The sequence below is a fragment of the Pleurodeles waltl genome, chromosome 5 (assembly GCF_031143425.1).
Source record: "Pleurodeles waltl isolate 20211129_DDA chromosome 5, aPleWal1.hap1.20221129, whole genome shotgun sequence".
NCBI classification, from domain to species: domain Eukaryota; kingdom Metazoa; phylum Chordata; class Amphibia; order Caudata; family Salamandridae; genus Pleurodeles; species Pleurodeles waltl.
The window spans coordinates 494,216,270-494,236,982 of record NC_090444.1 but is presented as its reverse complement, the minus strand read 5'-3'; positions in this window follow the sequence as shown (position 1 = coordinate 494,236,982).

Sequence of the window (20,713 nt, the reverse complement as noted above, 5' to 3'; positions counted from 1 at the left end):
TGGCAGAAAGTTCTGGAATCTGAGAGGAGCCACAAATTTCCTTCCACCCAGCGTTTCCCCAAGTCTCCCGATAAAAATTATACCTCACTTGTGTGGGTAGGCCTAGCGCCCGCGACAGGAAACGCCCCAAAGCGCAACGTGGACATATCCAAATTTTTGAAAGAAAACAGAGGTGTTTTTTGCGAAGTGCCTACCTGTAGATTTTGGCCTCTAGCTCAGCCGGCCCCTAGGGAAACCTACCAAACCTTTCCATTTCTGAAAACTAGAGACCTAGGGGAATCCAGGATGGGGTGACTTGCTGGGCTCGGACAAGGTTCTGTTACCCAGAATCCTTTGCAAACCTCAAAATTTGGCTAAATAAACACATGTTCCTCACATATCTGTGGCAGAAAGTTCTGGAATCTGAGAGGAGCCACAAATTTCCTTTCACCCAGCGTTCCCCCAAGTCTCCCGATAATAATGATACCTCACTTGTGTGGGTAGGCCTAGCACCCGCGACAGAAAACGCTCCAAAGCGCAACGTGGACACATCCAAATTTTTGAAAGAAAACAGAGGTGTTTTTTGCGAAGAGCATACCTGTGGATTTTGGCCTCTAGCTCAGCCGGCACCTAGGGAAACCTACCGAACCTGTGCATTTCTAAAAACTAGAGACCTAGGGGAATCTAGGATGGGGTGACTTGCGGGGCTCGGACCACGTTCTGTTACCCAGAATCCTTTGCGAACCTCAAAATTTGGCTAAAAAAACACATGTTCCTCACATTTCTGTGGCAGAAAGTTCTGGAATCTGAGAGAAGCCACAAATTTCTTTCCACCCAGCGTTCCCCCAAGTCTCCCGATAAAAATGATACCTCACTTGTGTGGGTAGGCCTAGCGCCCGCGACAGGAAACGCCCCAAAGCGCAACATGGACACATCCAAATTTTTTAAAGAAAACATAGGTGTTTTTTGCGAAGTGCCTACCTGTAGATTTTGGCCTCTAGCTCAGCCGGCACCAAGGGAAACCTACCAAACCTGTGCATTTCTGAAAACTAGAGACCTAGGGGAATCCAAGGAGGGTTGACTTGCGGGGCTCTGACCAGGTTCTGTTACCCAGAATCCTTTGCGAACCTCAAAATTTGGCTAAAAAAACACATGTTCCTCACATTTCTGTGGCAGAAAGTTCTGGAATCTGAGAGGAGCCACAAATTTCCTTCCACCCAGCGTTCCCCCAAGTCTCCCGATAAAAATGATACCTCACTTGTGTGGGTAGGCCTAGCGCCCGTGACAGGAAACGCCCCAAAGCACAACGTGGACACATCCAAATTTTTTAAAGAAAACAGAGATGTTTTTTGCGAAGTGCCTACCTGTAGATTTTGGCCTCTAGCTCAGCCGGCACCTAGGGAAACCTACCAAACCTGTGCATTTCTGAAAACTAGAGACCTAGGGGAATCCAAGATGGGGTGACTTGCGGGGCTCGGACCAGGTTCTGTTACCCAGAATTCTTTGCGAACCTCAAAATTTGGCTCAAAAAACACATGTTCCTCACATTTCTGTTTCAGAAAGATCTGGAATCTGAGAGGAGCCACAAATTTCCTTCCACCCAGCGTTCCCCCAAGTCTCCCGATAAAAATGATACCTCACTTGTGTGGGTAGGCCTAGCGCCCGCGACAGTAAACACCCCAAAGCGCAACGTGGACACATCCAAATTTTTGAAAGAAAACAGAGGTGTTTTTTGCGAAGTGCCTACCTGTAGATTTTGGCCTCTAGCTCAGCCGGCACCTAGGGAAACCTAACAAACCTGTGCATTTCTGAAAACTAGAGACCTAGGGGAATCCAGGATGGGGTGACTTGCGGGGCTCGGACCAGGTTCTGTTACCCAGAATCCTTTGCAAACCTCAAAATTTGGCTAAAAAAACACATGTTCCTCACATTTCTGTGGCAGAAAGTTCTGGAATCTGAGAGGAGCCACAAATTTCCTTCCACCCAGCGTTCCCCCAAGTCTCCCGATAAAAATGATACCTCACTTGTATGGGTAGGTCTAGCGACCGCGACAGGAAACGCACCAAAGCGCAACGTGGACACCTCCACATTTTTTAAAGAAAACAGAGGTGTTTTTTGCAAAGTGCGTACCTGTGGATTTTGGCCCCTAGCTCAGCCGGAACCTAGGGAAACCTACCAAACCTGTGCATTTCTGAAAACTAGAGACCTAGGGGAATCCAAGATGGGGTGACTTGCGGGGCTCGGACCAGGTTCTGTTACCCAGAATCCTTTGCGAACCTCAAAATTTGGCTAAAAAAAACATGTTCCTCACATTTCTGTGGCAGAAAGTTCTGGAATCTGAGAGAAGCCACAAATTTCTTTCCACCCAGCGTTCCCCCAAGTCTCCCGATAAAAATGATACCTCACTTGTGTGGGTAGACCTAGCTCCCGCGACAGGAAATGCCCCAAAGCGCAACGTGGACACATCCAAATGTTTTAAAGAAAACATAGGTGTTTTTTGCAAAGTGCGTACCTGTGGATTTTGGCCTCTAGCTCAGACGGAACCTAGGGAAACCTAACAAACCTGTGCATTTCTGAAAACTAGAGACCTAGGGGAATCCAAGGAGGGTTGACTTGCGGGGCTCGGACCAGGTTCTGTTACCCAGAATCCTTTGCGATCCTCAAAATTTGGCTAAAAAACACATGTTCCTCACATTTCTGTGGCAGAAAGTTCTGGAATCTGAGAGGTGCCACAAATTTCCTTCCACCCAGCGTTCCACCAAGTCTCCCGATAAAAATGATACCTCACTTGTGTGGGTAGGCCTAGCGACCCGAACAGGAAACGCCCCAAAGCGCAACGTGGACACATCCAAATTTTTGAAAGAAAACAGGTGTTTTTTGCGAAGTGCCTACCTGTAGATTTTGGCCTCTAGCTCAGTCGGCACCTAGGGAAACCTACCAAACCTGTGCATTTCTGAAAACTAGAGACCTAGGGGAATCCAAGGAGGGTTGACTTGCGGGGCTCGGACCGGGTTCTGTTACCCAGAATCCTTTGCGAACCTCAAAATTTGGCTAAAAAAACACATGTTCCTCACATTTCTGTTTCAGAAAGTTCTGGAACCTGAGAGGAGCCACAAATTTCCTTCCACCCAGCGTTCCCCCAAGTCTCCCGATAAAAATGATACCTCACTTGTGTGGGTAGGCCTAGCGCCCGCGACAGGAAACGCCCCAAAGCGCAACGTGGACAGATCCACATTTTTGAAAGAAACAGAGGTGTTTTTTGCGAAGTGCCTACCTGTAGATTTTGGCCTCTAGCTCAGCCGGCATCTAGGGAAACCTACCAAACCTGTGCATTTCTGAAAACTAGAGACCTAGGGGAATCCAAGATGGGGTGACTTCTGGGGCTCGGACCAGGTTCTGTTACCCAGAATCCTTTGCGAACCTCAAAAGTTGGCTAAAAAAACACATGTTCCTCACATTTCTGTTTCAGAAAGTTCTGGAACCTGAGAGGAGCCACAAATTTCCTTCCACCCAGCGTTCCCCCAAGTCTCCCGATAAAAATTATACCTCACTTGTGTGGGTAGGCCTAGCGCCCGCGACAGAAAACCCCCCAAAGCTCAACGTGGACACATCCAAATTTTTTAAAGAAAACAGAGGTGTTTTTTGCGAAGTGCCTACCTGTAGATTTTGGCCTCTAGCTCAGACGGCACCTAGGGAAACCTACCAAACCTGTGCATTTCTGAAAACTAGAGACCTAGGGGAATCCAAGATGGGGTGACTTGCAGGGCTCGGACCAGGTTCTGTTACCCAGAATTCTTTGCGAACCTCAAAATTTGGCTCAAAAAACACATGTTCCTCACATTTCTGTTTCAGAAAGTTCTGGAATCCGAGAGGAGCCACAAATTTCCTTCCACCCAGCGTTCCCCCAAGTCTCCCGATAAAAATTATCCCTCACTTGTGTGGGTAGGCCTAGCGCCCGCGACAGGAAACACCCCAAAGCGCAACGTGGACACATCCAAATTTTTGAAAGAAAACAGAGGTGTTTTTTGCAAATTGCCTACCTGTAGATTTTGGCCTCTAGCTCAGCCGGCACCTAGGGAAACCTAACAAACCTGTGCATTTCTGAAAACTAGAGACCTAGGGGAATCCAAGGAGGGGTGACTTGCGGGGCTCGGACCAGGTTCTGTTACCCAGAATCCTTTGCAAACCTCAAAATTTGGCTAAAAAAACACATGTTCCTCACATTTCTGTGGCAGAAAGTTCTGGAATCTGAGAGGAGCCACAAATTTCCTTCCACCCAGCGTTCCCCAAGTTTCCCGATAAAAATGATACCTCACTTGTGTGGGTAGGCCTAGCGACCCCAACAGGAAACGCCCCAAAGCGCAACGTGGACACATCCAAATTTTTGAAAGAAAACAGAGGTGTTTTTTGCGAAGTGCCTACCTGTAGATTTTGGCCTCTAGCTCAGTCGGCACCTAGGGAAACCTACCAAACCTGTGCATTTCTGAAAACTAGAGACCTAGGGGAATCCAAGGAGGGTTGACTTGCGGGGCTCGGACCAGGTTCTGTTACCCAGAACCCTTTGTATACCTCAAAATTTGGCTAAAAAAAACCATGTTCCTCACATTTCTGTTTCAGAAAGTTCTGGAACCTGAGAGGAGCCACAAATTTCCTTCCACCCAGCGTTCCCCCAAGTCTCCCGATACAAATAATACCTCACTTGTGTGGGTAGGCCTAGCGCCCGCGACAGGAAACGCCCCAAAGCGCAACGTGGACACATCCACATTTTTTAAAGAAAACAGAGGTGTTTTTTGCGAAGTGCCTACCTGTAGATTTTGGCCTCTAGCTCAGCCGGCATCTAGGGAAACCTACCAAACCTGTGCATTTCTGAAAACTAGAGACCTAGGGGAATCCAAGATGGGGTGACTTGTGGGGCTCGGACCAGGTTCTGTTACCCAGAATCCTTTGCGAACCTCAAAATTTGGCTAAAAAACACATGTTCCTCACATTTCTGTGACAAAAAGTTCTGGAATCTGAGAGGAGCCACAAATTTCCATCCACTCAGCGTTCCCCCAAGTCTCCCGATAAAAATGATACCTCACTTGTGTGGGTAGGCCTAGCGCCCACGACAGGAAACGCACCAAAGCGCAACGTGGACACATCCACATTTTTTAAAGAAAACAGAGGTGTTTTTTGTGAAGTGCCTACCTGTAGATTTTGGCCTCTAGCTCAGCCGCCACCTAGGGAAACCTACCAAACCTGTGCATTTCTGAAAACTAGAGACCTAGGGGATTCCAAGGAGGGGTGACTTGCGGGGCTCGGACCAGGTTTTGTTACCCAGAATCCTTTGCAAACCTCAAAATTTGGCTAAAAAAACACATGTTCCTCACATTTCTGTGGCAGAAAGTTCTGGAATCTGAGAGGAGCCACAAATTTCCTTCCACCCAGCATTCCCCCAAGTCTCCCGATAAAGATTATACCTCACTTGTGTGGGTAGGCCTAGCGCCCATGACAGGAAACGCACCAAAGCACAACGTGGACACATCCACATTTTTTAAAGAAAACAGAGGTGTTTTTTGCGAAGGGTCTACCTGTAGATTTTGGCCTCTAGCTCAGCCGCCAACTAGGGAAACCTACCAAACCTGTGCATTTCTGAAAACTAGAGACCTAGGGGAATCCAAGGAGGGGTGACTTGCAGGGCTCGGACCAGGTTCTGTTACCCAGAATCCTTTGCAAACCTCAAAATTTGGCTAAAAAAACACATGTTCCTCACATTTCTGTGGCAGAAAGTTCTGGAATCTGAGAGGAGCCACAAATTTCCTTCCACCCAGCGTTCCCCCAAGTCTCCCGATAAAGATTATACCTCACTTGTGTGGGTAGGCCTAGCGCCCGTGACAGGAAACGCCCCAAAGCGCAACGTGGACACATCCAAATTTTTGAAAGAAAACAGAGGTGTTTTTTGCAAAGTGCCTACCTGTAAATTTTGGCCTCTAGCTCAGCCGGCACCTAGGGAAACCTAACAAACCTGTGCATTTCTGAAAACTAGAGACCTAGGGGAATCCAAGGAGGGTTGACTTGCGGGGCTCGGACCAGGTTCTGTTACCCAGAATCCTTTGCGAACCTCAAAATTTGGCTAAAAAAACACATGTTCCTCACATTTCTGTGGCAGAAAGTTCTGGAATCTGAGAGGTGCCACAAATTTCCTTCCACCCAGCGTTCCACCAAGTCTCCCGATAAAAATGATACCTCACTTGTGTGGGTAGGCCTAGCGACCCGAACAGGAAACGCCCCAAAGCGCAACGTGGACACATCCAAATTTTTGAAAGAAAACAGAGGTGTTTTTTGCGAAGTGCCTACCTGTAGATTCTGGCCTCTAGCTCAGTCGGCACCTAGGGAAACCTACCAAACCTGTGCATTTCTGAAAACTAGAGACCTAGGGGAATCCAAGGAGGGTTGACTTCCGGGGCTCAGACCGGGTTCTGTTACCCAGAATCCTTTGCGAACCTCAAAATTTGGCTAAAAAAACACATGTTCCTCACATTTCTGTTTCAGAAAGTTCTGGAACCTGAGAGGAGCCACAAATTTCCTTCCACCCAGCGTTCCCCCAAGTCTCCCGATAAAAATGATACCTCACTTGTGTGGGTAGGCCTAGCGCCCGCAACAGGAAACGCCCCAAAGCGCAACGTGGACAGATCCACATTTTTGAAAGAAAACAGAGGTGTTTTTTGCGAAGTGCCTACCTGTAGATTTTGGCCTCTAGCTCAGCCGGCATCTAGGGAAACCTACCAAACCTGTGCATTTCTGAAAACTAGAGACCTAGGGGAATCCAAGATGGGGTGACTTCTGGGGCTCGGACCAGGTTCTGTTACCCAGAATCCTTTGCGAACCTCAAAAGTTGGCTAAAAAAACACATGTTCCTCACATTTCTGTTTCAGAAAGTTCTGGAACCTGAGAGGAGCCACAAATTTCCTTCCACCCAGCGTTCCCCCAAGTCTCCCGATAAAAATTATACCTCACTTGTGTGGGTAGGCCTAGCGCCCGCGACAGGAAACACCCCAAAGCGCAACGTGGACACATCCAAATTTTTGAAAGAAAACATAGGTGTTTTTTGCGAAGTGCCTACCTGTAGATTTTGGCCTCTAGCTCAGCCGGCACCTAGGGAAACCTACCAAACCTGTGCATTTCTGAAAACTAGAGACCTAGGGGAATCCAAGGAGGGGTGACTTGCGGGGCTCGGACCAGGTTCTGTTACCCAGAATCCTTTGCAAACCTCAAAATTTGGCTAAAAAAACACATGTTCCTCACATTTCTGTGGCAGAAAGTTCTGGAATCTGAGAGGAGCCACAAATTTCGTTCCACCCAGCGTTCCCCCAAGTCTCCCGATAAAAATTATACCTCACTTGTGTGGGTAGGCCTAGCGCCCGCGACAGGACACGCCCCAAAGCGCAACGTGGACATATCCAAATTTTGGAAAGAAAACAGAGGTGTTTTTTGCAAAGTGCGTACCTGTGGATTTTGGCCTCTAGCTCAGCCGGAACCTAGGGAAACCTACCAAACCTGTGCATTTCTGAAAACTAGAGACCTAGGGGAATCCAAGATGGGGTGACTTGCGGGGCTCGGACCAGGTTCTGTTACCCAGAATCCTTTGCGAACCTCAAAATTTGGCTAAAAAAACACATGTTCCTCACATTTCTGTGGCAGAAAGTTCCGGAATCTGAGAGGAGCCACAAATTTCCTTCCACCCAGCGTTTCCCCAAGTCTCCCGATAAAAATGATACCTCACTTGTGTGGGTAGGCCTAGCGCCCGCGACAGGAAACGCCCCAAAGCGCAACGTGGACATATCCAAATTTTTGAAAGAAAACAGAGGTGTTTTTTGCGAAGTGCCTACCTGTAGATTTTGGCCTCTAGCTCAGCCGGCACCTAGGGAAACCTACCAAACCTTTCCATTTCTGAAAACTAGAGACCTAGGGGAATCCAGGATGGGGTGACTTGCTGGGCTCGGACAAGGTTCTGTTACCCAGAATCCTTTGCAAACCTCAAAATTTGGCTAAATAAACACATGTTCCTCACATATCTGTGGCAGAAAGTTCTGGAATCTGAGAGGAGCCACAAATTTCCTTTCACCCAGCGTTCCCCCAAGTCTCCCGATAATAATGATACCTCACTTGTGTGGGTAGGCCTAGCACCCGCGACAGAAAACGCTCCAAAGCGCAACGTGGACACATCCAAATTTTTGAAAGAAAACAGAGGTGTTTTTTGCGAAGAGCATACCTGTGGATTTTGGCCTCTAGCTCAGCCGGCACCTAGGGAAACCTACCAAACCTGTGCATTTCTAAAAACTAGAGACCTAGGGGAATCCAGGATGGGGTGACTTGCGGGGCTCGGACCACGTTCTGTTACCCAGAATCCTTTGCGAACCTCAAAATTTGGCTAAAAAAACACATGTTCCTCACATTTCTGTGGCAGAAAGTTCTGGAATCTGAGAGAAGCCACAAATTTCTTTCCACCCAGCGTTCCCCCAAGTCTCCCGATAAAAATGATACCTCACTTGTGTTGGGTAGGCCTAGCGCCCGCGAGAGGAAACGCCCCAAAGCGCAACATGGACACACCCAAATTTTTTAAAGAAAACATAGGTGTTTTTTGCGAAGTGCCTACCTGTAGATTTTGGCCTCTAGCTCAGCCGGCACCAAGGGAAACCTACCAAACCTGTGCATTTCTGAAAACTAGAGACCTAGGGGAATCCAAGGAGGGTTGACTTGCGGGGCTCTGACCAGGTTCTGTTACCCAGAATCCTTTGCGAACCTCAAAATTTGGCTAAAAAAACACATGTTCCTCACATTTCTGTGGCAGAAAGTTCTGGAATCTGAGAGGAGCCACAAATTTCCTTCCACCCAGCGTTCCCCTAAGTCTCCCGATAAAAATGATACCTCACTTGTGTGGGTAGGCCTAGCGCCCGTGACAGGAAACGCCCCAAAGCGCAACGTGGACACATCCAAATTTTTTAAAGAAAACAGAGATGTTTTTTGCGAAGTGCCTACCTGTAGATTTTGGCCTCTAGCTCAGCCGGCACCTAGGGAAACCTACCAAACCTGTGCATTTCTGAAAACCAGAGACCTAGGGGAATCCAAGATGGGGTGACTTGCGGGGCTCAGACCAGGTTCTGTTACCCAGAATTCTTTGCGAACCTCAAAATTTGGCTCAAAAAACACATGTTCCTCACATTTCTGTTTCAGAAAGATCTGGAATCTGAGAGGAGCCACAAATTTCCTTCCACCCAGCGTTCCCCCAAGTCTCCCGATAAAAATGATACCTCACTTGTGTGGGTAGGCCTAGCGCCCGCGACAGGAAACACCCCAAAGCGCAACGTGGACACATCCAAATTTTTGAAAGAAAACAGAGGTGTTTTTTGCGAAGTGCCTACCTGTAGATTTTGGCCTCTAGCTCAGCCGGCACCTAGGGAAACCTAACAAACCTGTGCATTTCTGAAAACTAGAGACCTAGGGGAATCCAGGATGGGGTGACTTGCAGGGCTCGGACCAGGTTCTGTTACCCAGAATCCTTTGCAAACCTCAAAATTTGGCTAAAAAAACACATGTTCCTCACATTTCTGTGGCAGAAAGTTCTGGAATCTGAGAGAAGCCACAAATTTCCTTCCACCCAGCGTTCCCCCAAGTCTCCCGATAAAAATGATACCTCACTTGTGTGGGTAGGCCTAGCACCCGCGACAGAAAACGCTCCAAAGCGCAACGTGGACACATCCAAATTTTTGAAAGAAAACAGAGGTGTTTTTTGCGAAGTGCGCACCTGTGGATTTTGGCCTCTAGCTCAGCCGCCACCTAGGGAAACCTACCAAACCTGTGCATTTCTGAAAACTAGAGACCTAGGGGAATCCAAGATGGGGTGACTTGCGGGGCTCGGACCACGTTCTATGACCCAGAATCCTTTGCGAACCTCAATATTTGGCTAAAAAAACACATGTTCCTCACATTTCTGTTGCAGAAAGTTCTGGAATCTGAGAGGAGCCACAAATTTCCTTCCACCCAGCGTTCCCCCAAGTCTCCCGATAAAAATGATACCTCACTTGTATGGGTAGGTCTAGCGACCGCGACAGGAAACGCCCCAAAGCGCAACATGGACACCTCCACATTTTTTAAAGAAAACAGAGGTGTTTTTTGCAAAGTGCGTACCTGTGGATTTTGGCCTCTAGCTCAGCCGGAACCTAGGGAAACCTACCAAACCTGTGCATTTCTGAAAACTAGAGACCTAGGGGAATCCAAGATGGGGTGACTTGCGGGGCTCGGACCAGGTTCTGTTACCCAGAATCCTTTGCGAACCTCAAAATTTGGCTCAAAAAAACATGTTCCTCACATTTCTGTGGCAGAAAGTTCTGGAATCTGAGAGAAGCCACAAATTTCTTTCCACCCAGCGTTCCCCCAAGTCTCCCGATAAAAATGATACCTCACTTGTGTGGGTAGACCTAGCTCCCGCGACAGGAAACGCCCCAAAGCGCAACGTGGACACATCCAAATGTTTTAAAGAAAACATAGGTGTTTTTTGCAAAGTGCGTACCTGTGGGTTTTGGCCTCTAGCTCAGACGGAACGTAGGGAAACTTACCAAACCTGTGCATTTCTGAAAACTAGAGACCTAGGGGAATCCAAGGAGGTGTGACTTGCGGGGCTCGGACCAGGTTCTGTTACCCAGAATCCTTTGCAAACCTCAAAATTTGGCTACAAAAACACATGTTCCTCACATTTCTGTGGCAGAAAGTTCTGGAATCTGAGAGGAGCCACAAATTTCCTTCCACCTAGCGTTCCCCCAAGTCTCCCGATAAAAATTACACCTCACTTGTGTGGGTAGGCCTAGCGCCCGTGACAGGAAACGCCCCAAAGCGCAACGTGGACACATCCAAATTTTTGAAAGAAAATAGAGGTGTTTTTTGCAAAGTGCCTACCTGTAAATTTTGGCCTCTAGCTCAGCCGGCACCTAGGGAAACCTAACAAACCTGTGCATTTCTGAAAACTAGAGACCTAGGGAAATCCAAGGAGGGTTGACTTGCGGGGCTCGGACCAGGTTCTGTTACCCAGAATCCTTTGCAAACCTCAAAATGTGGCTAAAAAAACACATGTTCCTCACATTTCTGTGGCAGAAAGTTCTGGAATCTGAGAGGAGCCACAAATTTCCTTCCACCCAGCGTTTCCCCATGTCTCCCGATAAAAATGATACCTCACTTGTGTGGGTAGGCCTAGCGCCCGCGACAGGAAACGCCCCAAAGCGCAACGTGGACATATCCAAATTTTGGAAAGAAAACAGAGGTGTTTTTTGCAAAGTGCGTACCTGTGGATTTTGGCCTCTAGCTCAGCCGGAACCTAGGGAAACCTACCAAACCTGTGCATTTCTGAAAACTAGAGACCTAGGGGAATCCAAGATGGGGTGACTTGCGGGGCTCGGACCAGGTTCTGTTACCCAGAATCCTTTGCGAACCTCAAAATTTGGCTAAAAAAACACATGTTCCTCTAATTTCTGTGGCAGAAAGTTCTGGAATCTGAGAGAAGCCACAAATTTCTTTCCACCTAGCGTTCCCCCAAGTCTCCCGATAAAAATGATACCTCACTTGTGTGGGTAGGCCTAGCGCCCGCGACAGGAAACGCCCCAAAGCGCAACGTGGACACATCCAAATTTTTTAAAGAAAACATAGGTGTTTTTTGCGAAGTGCCTACCTGTAGATTTTGGCCTCTAGCTCAGCCGGCACCTAGGGAAACCTACCAAACCTGTGCATTTCTAAAAACTAGAGACCTAGGGGAATCCAAGGAGGTGTGACTTGCGGGGCTCGGACCAGGTTCTGTTACCCAGAATCCTTTGCGAACCTCAAAATGTGGCTAAAAAAACACATGTTCCTCACATTTCTGTGGCAGAAAGTTCTGGAATCTGAGAGGAGCCACAAATTTCCTTCCACCCAGCGTTCCCCCAAGTCTCCCGATAAAAATGATACCTCACTTGTGTGGGTAGGCCTAGCAGCCGCGACAGAAAACGCTCCAAAGCGCAACGTGGACACATCCAAATTTTTGAAAGAAAACAGAGGTGTTTTTTGCAAAGTGCGTACCTGTGGATTTTGGCCTCTAGCTCAGCCGGAACCTAGGGAAACCTACCAAACCTGTGCATTTCTGAAAACTAGAGACCTAGGGGAATCCAAAATGGGGTGACTTGTGGGGCTCGGACCAGGTTCTGTTACCCAGAATCCTTTGCGAACCTCAAAAGTTGGCTAAAAAAACACATGTTCCTCACATTTCTGTTTCAGAAAGTTCTGGAACCTGAGAGGAGCCACAAATTTCCTTCCACCCAGCGTTCCCCCAAGTCTCCCGATAAAAATTATACCTCACTTGTGCGGGTAGGCCTAGCGCCCGTGACAGAAAACGCCCCAAAGCTCAACGTGGACACATCCAAATTTTTTAAAGAAAACAGAGGTGTTTTTTGCGAAGTGCCTACCTGTAGATTTTGGCCTCTAGCTCAGACGGCACCTAGGGAAACCTACCAAACCTGTGCATTTCTGAAAACTAGAGACCTAGGGGAATCCAAGATGGGGTGACTTGCGGGGCTCGGACCAGGTTCTGTTACCCAGAATTCTTTGCGAACCTCAAAATTTGGCTCAAAAAACACATGTTCCTCACATTTCTGTTTCAGAAAGTTCTGGAATCTTAGAGGAGCCACAAATTTCCTTCCACCCAGCGTTCCCCCAAGTCTCCAGATAAAAATTATACCTCACTTGTGTGGGTAGGCCTAGCGCCCGCGACAGGAAACACCCCAAAGCGCAACGTGGACACATCCAAATTTTTGAAAGAAAACAGATGTGTTTTTTGCAAATTGCCTACCTGTAGATTTTGGCCTCTAGCTCAGCTGGCACCTAGGGAAACCTAACAAACCTGTGCATTTCTGAAAACTAGAGACCTAGGAGAATCCAAGTAGGGGTGACTTGCGGGGCTCAGACCAGGTTCTGTTACCCAGAATCCTTTGCAAACCTCAAAATTTGGCTAAAAAAACACATGTTCATCACATTTCTGTGGCAGAAAGTTCTGGAATCTGAGAGGAGCCACAAATTTCCTTCCACCCAGCGTTCCCCCAAGTCTCCCGATAAAAATGATACCTCACTTGTGTGGGTAGGCCTAGCACCCGTTACAGGAAACGCCCCAAAGCGCAACGTGGACACATCCAAATTTTTTAAAGAAAACAGAGGTGTTTTTTGCAAAGTGCCTACCTTTAAATTTTGGCCTCTAGCTCAGCCGGCACCTAGGGAAACCTAACAAACCTGTGCATTTCTGAAAACTAGAGACCTAGGGGAATCCAAGGAGGGTTGACTTGCGGGGCTCGGACCAGGTTCTGTTATCCAGAATCCTTTGCAAACCTCAAAATGTGGCTAAAAAAACACATGTTCCTCACATTTCTGTGGCAGAAAGTTCTGGAATCTGAGAGGAGCCACAAATTTCCTTCCACCCAGCGTTTCCCCAAGTCTCCCGATAAAAATGATACCTCACTTGTGTGGGTTGGCAAAGCGCCCGCGACAGGAAACGCCCCAAAGCGCAACGTGGACATATCCAAATTTTGGAAAGAAAACAGAGGTGTTTTTTGCGAAGTGCCTACCTGTAGATTTTGGCCTCTAGCTCAGCCGGCACCTAGGGAAACCTACCAAACCTTTCCATTTCTGAAAACTAGAGACCTAGGGGAATCCAGGATGGGGTGACTTGCTGGGCTCGGACAAGGTTCTGTTACCCAGAATCCTTTGCAAACCTCAAAATTTGGCTAAAAAACACATGTTCCTCACATTTCTGTGGCAGAAAGTTCTGGAATCTGAGAGGAGCCACAAATTTCCTTTCACCCAGCGTTCCCCCAAGTCTCCTGATAAAAATGATACCTCACTTGTGTGGGTAGGCCTAGCACCCGCGACAGAAAACGCTCAAAAGCGCAACGTGGACACATCCAAATCTTTGAAAGAAAGCAGAGGTGTTTTTTGCGAAGAGCATACCTGTGGATTTTGGCCTCTAGCTCAGCCGGCACCTAGGGAAACCTACCAAACCTGTGCATTTCTTAAAACTAGAGACCTAGGGGAATCCAGGATGGGGTGACTTGCGGGGCTCGGACCACGTTCTGTTACCCAGAATCCTTTGCGAACCTCAAAATTTGGCTAAAAAAACACATGTTCCTCACATTTCTGTGGCAGAAAGTTCTGGAATCTGAGAGAAGCCACAAATTTCTTTCCACCCAGCGTTCCCCCAAGTCTCCCGATAAAAATGATACCTCACTTGTGTGGGTAGGCCTAGCGCCCGCGACAGGAAACGCCCCAAAGCGCAACGTGGACACATCCAAATTTTTGAAAGAAAACATAGGTGTTTTTTGCGAAGTGCCTACCTGTAGATTTTGGCCTCTAGCTCAGCCGGCACCTAGGGAAACCTACCAAACCTGTGCATTTCTGAAAACTAGAGACCTAGGGGAATCCAAGGAGGGTTGACTTGCGGGGCTCTGACCAGGTTCTGTTACCCAGAATCCTTTGCGAACCTCAAAATTTGGCTAAAAAAACACATGTTCCTCACATTTCTGTGGCAGAAAGTTCTGGAATCTGAGAGGAGCCACAAATTTCCTTCCACCCAGCGTTCCCCCAAGTCTCCCGATAAAAATTATACCTCACTTGTGTGGGTAGGCCTAGCGCCCGCGACAGGAAACACGCCAAAGCGCAACGTGGACACATCCAAATTTTTGAAAGAAAACATAGGTGTTTTTTGCGAAGTGCCTACCTGTAGATTTTGGCCTCTAGCTCAGCCGGCACCTAGGGAAACCTACCAAACCTGTGCATTTCTGAAAACTAGAGACCTAGGGGAATCCAAGGAGGGTTGACTTGCGGGGCTCTGACCAGGTTCTGTTACCCAGAATCCTTTGCGAACCTCAAAATTTGGCTAAAAAAACACATGTTCCTCACATTTCTGTGGCAGAAAGTTCTGGAATCTGAGAGGAGCCACAAATTTCCTTCCACCCAGCGTTCCCCCAAGTCTCCCGATAAAAATTATACCTCACTTGTGTGGGTAGGCCTAGCGCCCGCGACAGGAAACACGCCAAAGCGCAACGTGGACACATCCACATTTTTTAAAGAAAACAGATGTGTTTTTTGCGAATTGCCTACCTGTAGATTTTGGCCTCTAGCTCAGCCGGCACCTAGGGAAACCTAACAAACCTGTGCATTTCTGAAAACTAGAGACCTAGGGGAATCCAAGGAGGGGTGACTTGCGGGGCTCGGACCAGGTTCTGTTACCCAGAATCCTTTGCGAACCTCAAAACTTGGCTAAAAAAACACATGTTCCTCACATTTCTGTTTCAGAAAGTTCTGGAACCTGAGAGGAGCCACAAATTTCCTTCCACCCAGCGTTCCCCCAAGTCTCCCGATAAAAATTATACCTCACTTGTGCGGGTAGGCCTAGCGCCCGTGACAGAAAACGCCCCAAAGCTCAACGTGGACACATCCAAATTTTTTAAAGAAAACAGAGGTGTTTTTTGCGAAGTGCCTACCTGTAGATTTTGGCCTCTAGCTCAGACGGCACCTAGGGAAACCTACCAAACCTGTGCATTTCTGAAAACTAGAGACCTAGGGGAATCCAAGATGGGGTGACTTGCGGGGCTCGGACCAGGTTCTGTTACCCAGAATTCTTTGCGAACCTCAAAATTTGGCTCAAAAAACACATGTTCCTCACATTTCTGTTTCAGAAAGTTCTGGAATCTTAGAGGAGCCACAAATTTCCTTCCACCCAGCGTTCCCCCAAGTCTCCCGATAAAAATTATACCTCACTTGTGTGGGTAGGCCTAGCGCCCGCGACAGGAAACACCCCAAAGCGCAACGTGGACACATCCAAATTTTTGAAAGAAAACAGATGTGTTTTTTGCGAATTGCCTACCTGTAGATTTTGGCCTCTAGCTCAGCTGGCACCTAGGGAAACCTAACAAACCTGTGCATTTCTGAAAACTAGAGACCTAGGGGAATCCAAGGAGGGTTGACTTGCGGGGCTCGGACCAGGTTCTGTTATCCAGAATCCTTTGCAAACCTCAAAATGTGGCTAAAAAAACACATGTTCCTCACATTTCTGTGGCAGAAAGTTCTGGAATCTGAGAGGAGCCACAAATTTCCTTCCACCCAGCGTTTCCCCAAGTCTCCCGATAAAAATGATACCTCACTTGTGTGGGTTGGCAAAGCGCCCGCGACAGGAAACGCCCCAAAGCGCAACGTGGACATATCCAAATTTTGGAAAGAAAACAGAGGTGTTTTTTGCGAAGTGCCTACCTGTAGATTTTGGCCTCTAGCTCAGCCGGCACCTAGGGAAACCTACCAAACCTTTCCATTTCTGAAAACTAGAGACCTAGGGGAATCCAGGATGGGGTGACTTGCTGGGCTCGGATAAGGTTCTGTTACCCAGAATCCTTTGCAAACCTCAAAATTTGGCTAAAAAACACATGTTCCTCACATTTCTGTGGCAGAAAGTTCTGGAATCTGAGAGGAGCCACAAATTTTCTTTCACCCAGCGTTCCCCCAAGTCTCCTGATAAAAATGATACCTCACTTGTGTGGGTAGGCCTAGCACCCGCGACAGAAAACGCTCAAAAGCGCAACGTGGACACATCCAAATCTTTGAAAGAAAGCAGAGGTGTTTTTTGCGAAGAGCATACCTGTGGATTTTGGCCTCTAGCTCAGCCGGCACCTAGGGAAACCTACCAAACCTGTGCATTTCTTAAAACTAGAGACCTAGGGGAATCCAGGATGGGGTGACTTGCGGGGCTCGGACCACGTTCTGTTACCCAGAATCCTTTGCGAACCTCAAAATTTGGCTAAAAAAACACATGTTCCTCACATTTCTGTGGCAGAAAGTTCTGGAATCTGAGAGAAGCCACAAATTTCTTTCCACCCAGCGTTCCCCCAAGTCTCCCGATAAAAATGATACCTCACTTGTGTGGGTAGGCCTAGCGCCCGCGACAGGAAACGCCCCAAAGCGCAACGTGGACACATCCAAATTTTTGAAAGAAAACATAGGTGTTTTTTGCGAAGTGCCTACCTGTAGATTTTGGCCTCTAGCTCAGCCGGCACCTAGGGAAACCTACCAAACCTGTGCATTTCTGAAAACTAGAGACCTAGGGGAATCCAAGGAGGGTTGACTTGCGGGGCTCTGACCAGGTTCTGTTACCCAGAATCCTTTGCGAACCTCAAAATTTGGCTAAAAAAACACATGTTCCTCACATTTCTGTGGCAGAAAGTTCTGGAATCTGAGAGGAGCCACAAATTTCCTTCCACCCAGCGTTCCCCCAAGTCTCCCGATAAAAATTATACCTCACTTGTGTGGGTAGGCCTAGCGCCCGCGACAGGAAACACGCCAAAGCGCAACGTGGACACATCCACATTTTTTAAAGAAAACAGATGTGTTTTTTGCGAATTGCCTACCTGTAGATTTTGGCCTCTAGCTCAGCCGGCACCTAGGGAAACCTAACAAACCTGTGCATTTCTGAAAACTAGAGACCTAGGGGAATCCAAGGAGGGGTGACTTGCGGGGCTCGGACCAGGTTCTGTTACCCAGAATCCTTTGCAAACCTCAAAATTTGGCTAAAAAAACACATGTTCCTCACATTTCTGTGGCAGAAAGTTCTGGAATCTGAGAGGAGCCACAAATTTCCTTCCACCCAGCGTTCCCCCAAGTCTCCCGATAAAAATTATACCTCACTTGTGTGGGTAGGCCTAGCGCCCGTGACAGGAAAAGCCCCAAAGCGCAACGTGGACACATCCAAATTTTTGAAAGAAAACAGAGGTGTTTTTTGCAAAGTGCCTACCTGTAAATTTTGGCCTCTAACTCAGCCGGCACCTAGGGAAACCTAACAAACCTGTGCATTTCTGAAAAGTAGAGACCTAGGGGAATCCAAGGAGGGTTGACTTGCGGGGCTCGGACCAGGATCTGTTACCCAGAATCCTTTGCGAACCTCAAAATTTGGCTAAAAAAACACATGTTCCTCACATTTCTGTGGCAGAAAGTTCTGGAATCTGAGAGGAGCCACAAATTTCCTTCCACCCAGCGTTACCCCAAGTTTCCCGATAAAAATTATACCTCACTTGTGTGGGTAGGCCTAGCGCCCGTGACAGGAAACGCCCCAAAGCGCAACGTGGACACATCCAAATTTTTGAAAGAAAACAGAGGTGTTTTTTGCAAAGTGCCTACCTGTAAATTTTGGCCTCTAGCTCTGCCGGCACCTAGGGAAACCTAACAAAACTGTGCATTTCTGAAAACTAGAGACCTAGAGGAATCCAAGGAGGGTTGACTTGCGGGGCTCGGACCAGGTTCTGTTACCCAGAATCCTTTGCGATCCTCAAAATTTGGCTAAAAAACACATGTTCCTCACATTTCTGTGGCAGAAAGTTCTGGAATCTCAGAGGTGCCACAAATTTCCTTCCACCCAGTGTTCCACCAAGTCTCCCGATAAAAATGATACCTCACTTGTGTGGGTAGGCCTAGCGACCCGAACAGGAAACGCCCCAAAGCGCAACGTGGACACATCCAAATTTTTGAAAGAAAACAGAGGTGTTTTTTGCGAAGTGCCTACCTGTAGATTTTGGCCTCTAGCTCAGTCGGCACCTAGGGAAACCTACCAAACCTGTGCATTTCTGAAAACTAGAGACCTAGGGGAATCCAAGGAGGGTTGACTTGCGGGGCTCGGACCGGGTTCTGTTACCCAGAATCCTTTGCGAACCTCAAAATTTGGCTAAAAAAACACATGTTCCTCACATTTCTGTTTCAGAAAGTTCTGGAACCTGAGAGAAGCCACAAATTTCTTTCCACCCAGCGTTCCCCCAAGTCTCCCGATAAAAATGATACCTCACTTGTGTGGGTAGGCCTAGCGCCCGCGACAGGAAACGCCCCAAAGCGCAACGTGGACAGATCCACATTTTTGAAAGAAAACAGAGGTGTTTTTTGCGAAGTGCCTACCTGTAGATTTTGGCCTCTAGCTCAGCCGGCATCTAGGGAAACCTACCAAACCTGTGCATTTCTGAAAACTAGAGACCTAGGGGAATCCAAGATGGGGTGACTTCTGGGGCTCGGACCAGGTTCTGTTACCCAGAATCCTTTGCGAACCTCAAAAGTTGGCTAAAAAAACACATGTTCCTCACATTTCTGTTTCAGAAAGTTCTGGAACCTGAGAGGAGCCACAAATTTCCTTCCACCCAGCGTTCCCCCAAGTCTCCCGATAAAAATTATACCTCACTTGTGTGGGTAGGCCTAGCGCCCGCGACAGAAAACCCCCCAAAGCTCAACGTGGACACATCCAAATTTTTTAAAGAAAACAGAGGTGTTTTTTGCGAAGTGCCTACCTGTAGATTTTGGCCTCTAGCTCAGACGGCACCTAGGGAAACCTACCAAACCTGTGCATTTCTGAAAACTAGAGACCTAGGGGAATCCAAGATGGGGTGACTTGCGGGGCTCGGACCAGGTTCTGTTACCCAGAATTCTTTGCGAACCTCAAAATTTGGCTCAAAAAACACATGTTCCTCACATTTCTGTTTCAGAAAGTTCTGGAATCCGAGAGGAGCCACAAATTTCCTTCCACCCAGCGTTCCCCCAAGTCTCCCGATAAAAATTATACCTCACTTGTGTGGGTAGGCCTAGCGCCCGCGACAGGAAACACCCCAAAGCGCAACGTGGACACATCCAAATTTTTGAAAGAAAACAGAGGTGTTTTTTGCAAATTGCCTACCTGTAGATTTTGGCCTCTAGCTCAGCCGGCACCTAGGGAAACCTAACAAACCTGTGCATTTCTGAAAACTAGAGACCTAGGGGAATCCAAGGAGGGGTGACTTGCGGGGCTCGGACCAGGTTCTGTTACCCAGAATCCTTTGCAAACCTCAAAATTTGGCTAAAAAAACACATGTTCCTCACATTTCTGTGGCAGAAAGTTCTGGAATCTGAGAGGAGCCACAAATTTCCTTCCACCCAGCGTTCCCCCAAGTTTCCCGATAAAAATGATACCTCACTTGTGTGGGTAGGCCTAGCGACGCCAACAGGAAACGCCCCAAAGCGCAACGTGGACACATCCAAATTTTTGAAAGAAAACAGAGGTGTTTTTTGCGAAGTGCCTACCTGTAGATTTTGGCCTCTAGCTCAGTCGGCACCTATGGAAACCTACCAAACCTGTGCATTTCTGAAAACTAGAGACCTAGGGGAATCCAAGGAGGGTTGACTTGCGGGGCTCGGACCAGGTTCTGTTACCCAGAACCCTTTGTGAACCTCAAAATTTGGCTAAAAAAAAACATGTTCCTCACATTTCTGTTTCAGAAAGTTCTGGAACCTGAGAGGAGCCACAAATTTCCTTCCACCCAGCGTTCCCCCAAGTCTCCCGATACAAATAATACCTCACTTGTGTGGGTAGGCCTAGCGCCCGCGACAGGAAACGCCCCAAAGCGCAACGTGGACACATCCACATTTTTTAAAGAAAACAGAGGTGTTTTTTGCGAAGTGCCTACCTGTAGATTTTGGCCTCTAGCTCAGCCGGCATCTAGGGAAACCTACCAAACCTGTGCATTTCTGAAAACTAGAGACCTAGGGGAATCCAAGATGGGGTGACTTGTGGGGCTCGGACCAGGTTCTGTTACCCAGAATCCTTTGCGAACCTCAAAATTTGGCTAAAAAACACATGTTCCTCACATTTCTGTGACAAAAAGTTCTGGAATCTGAGAGGAGCCACAAATTTCCA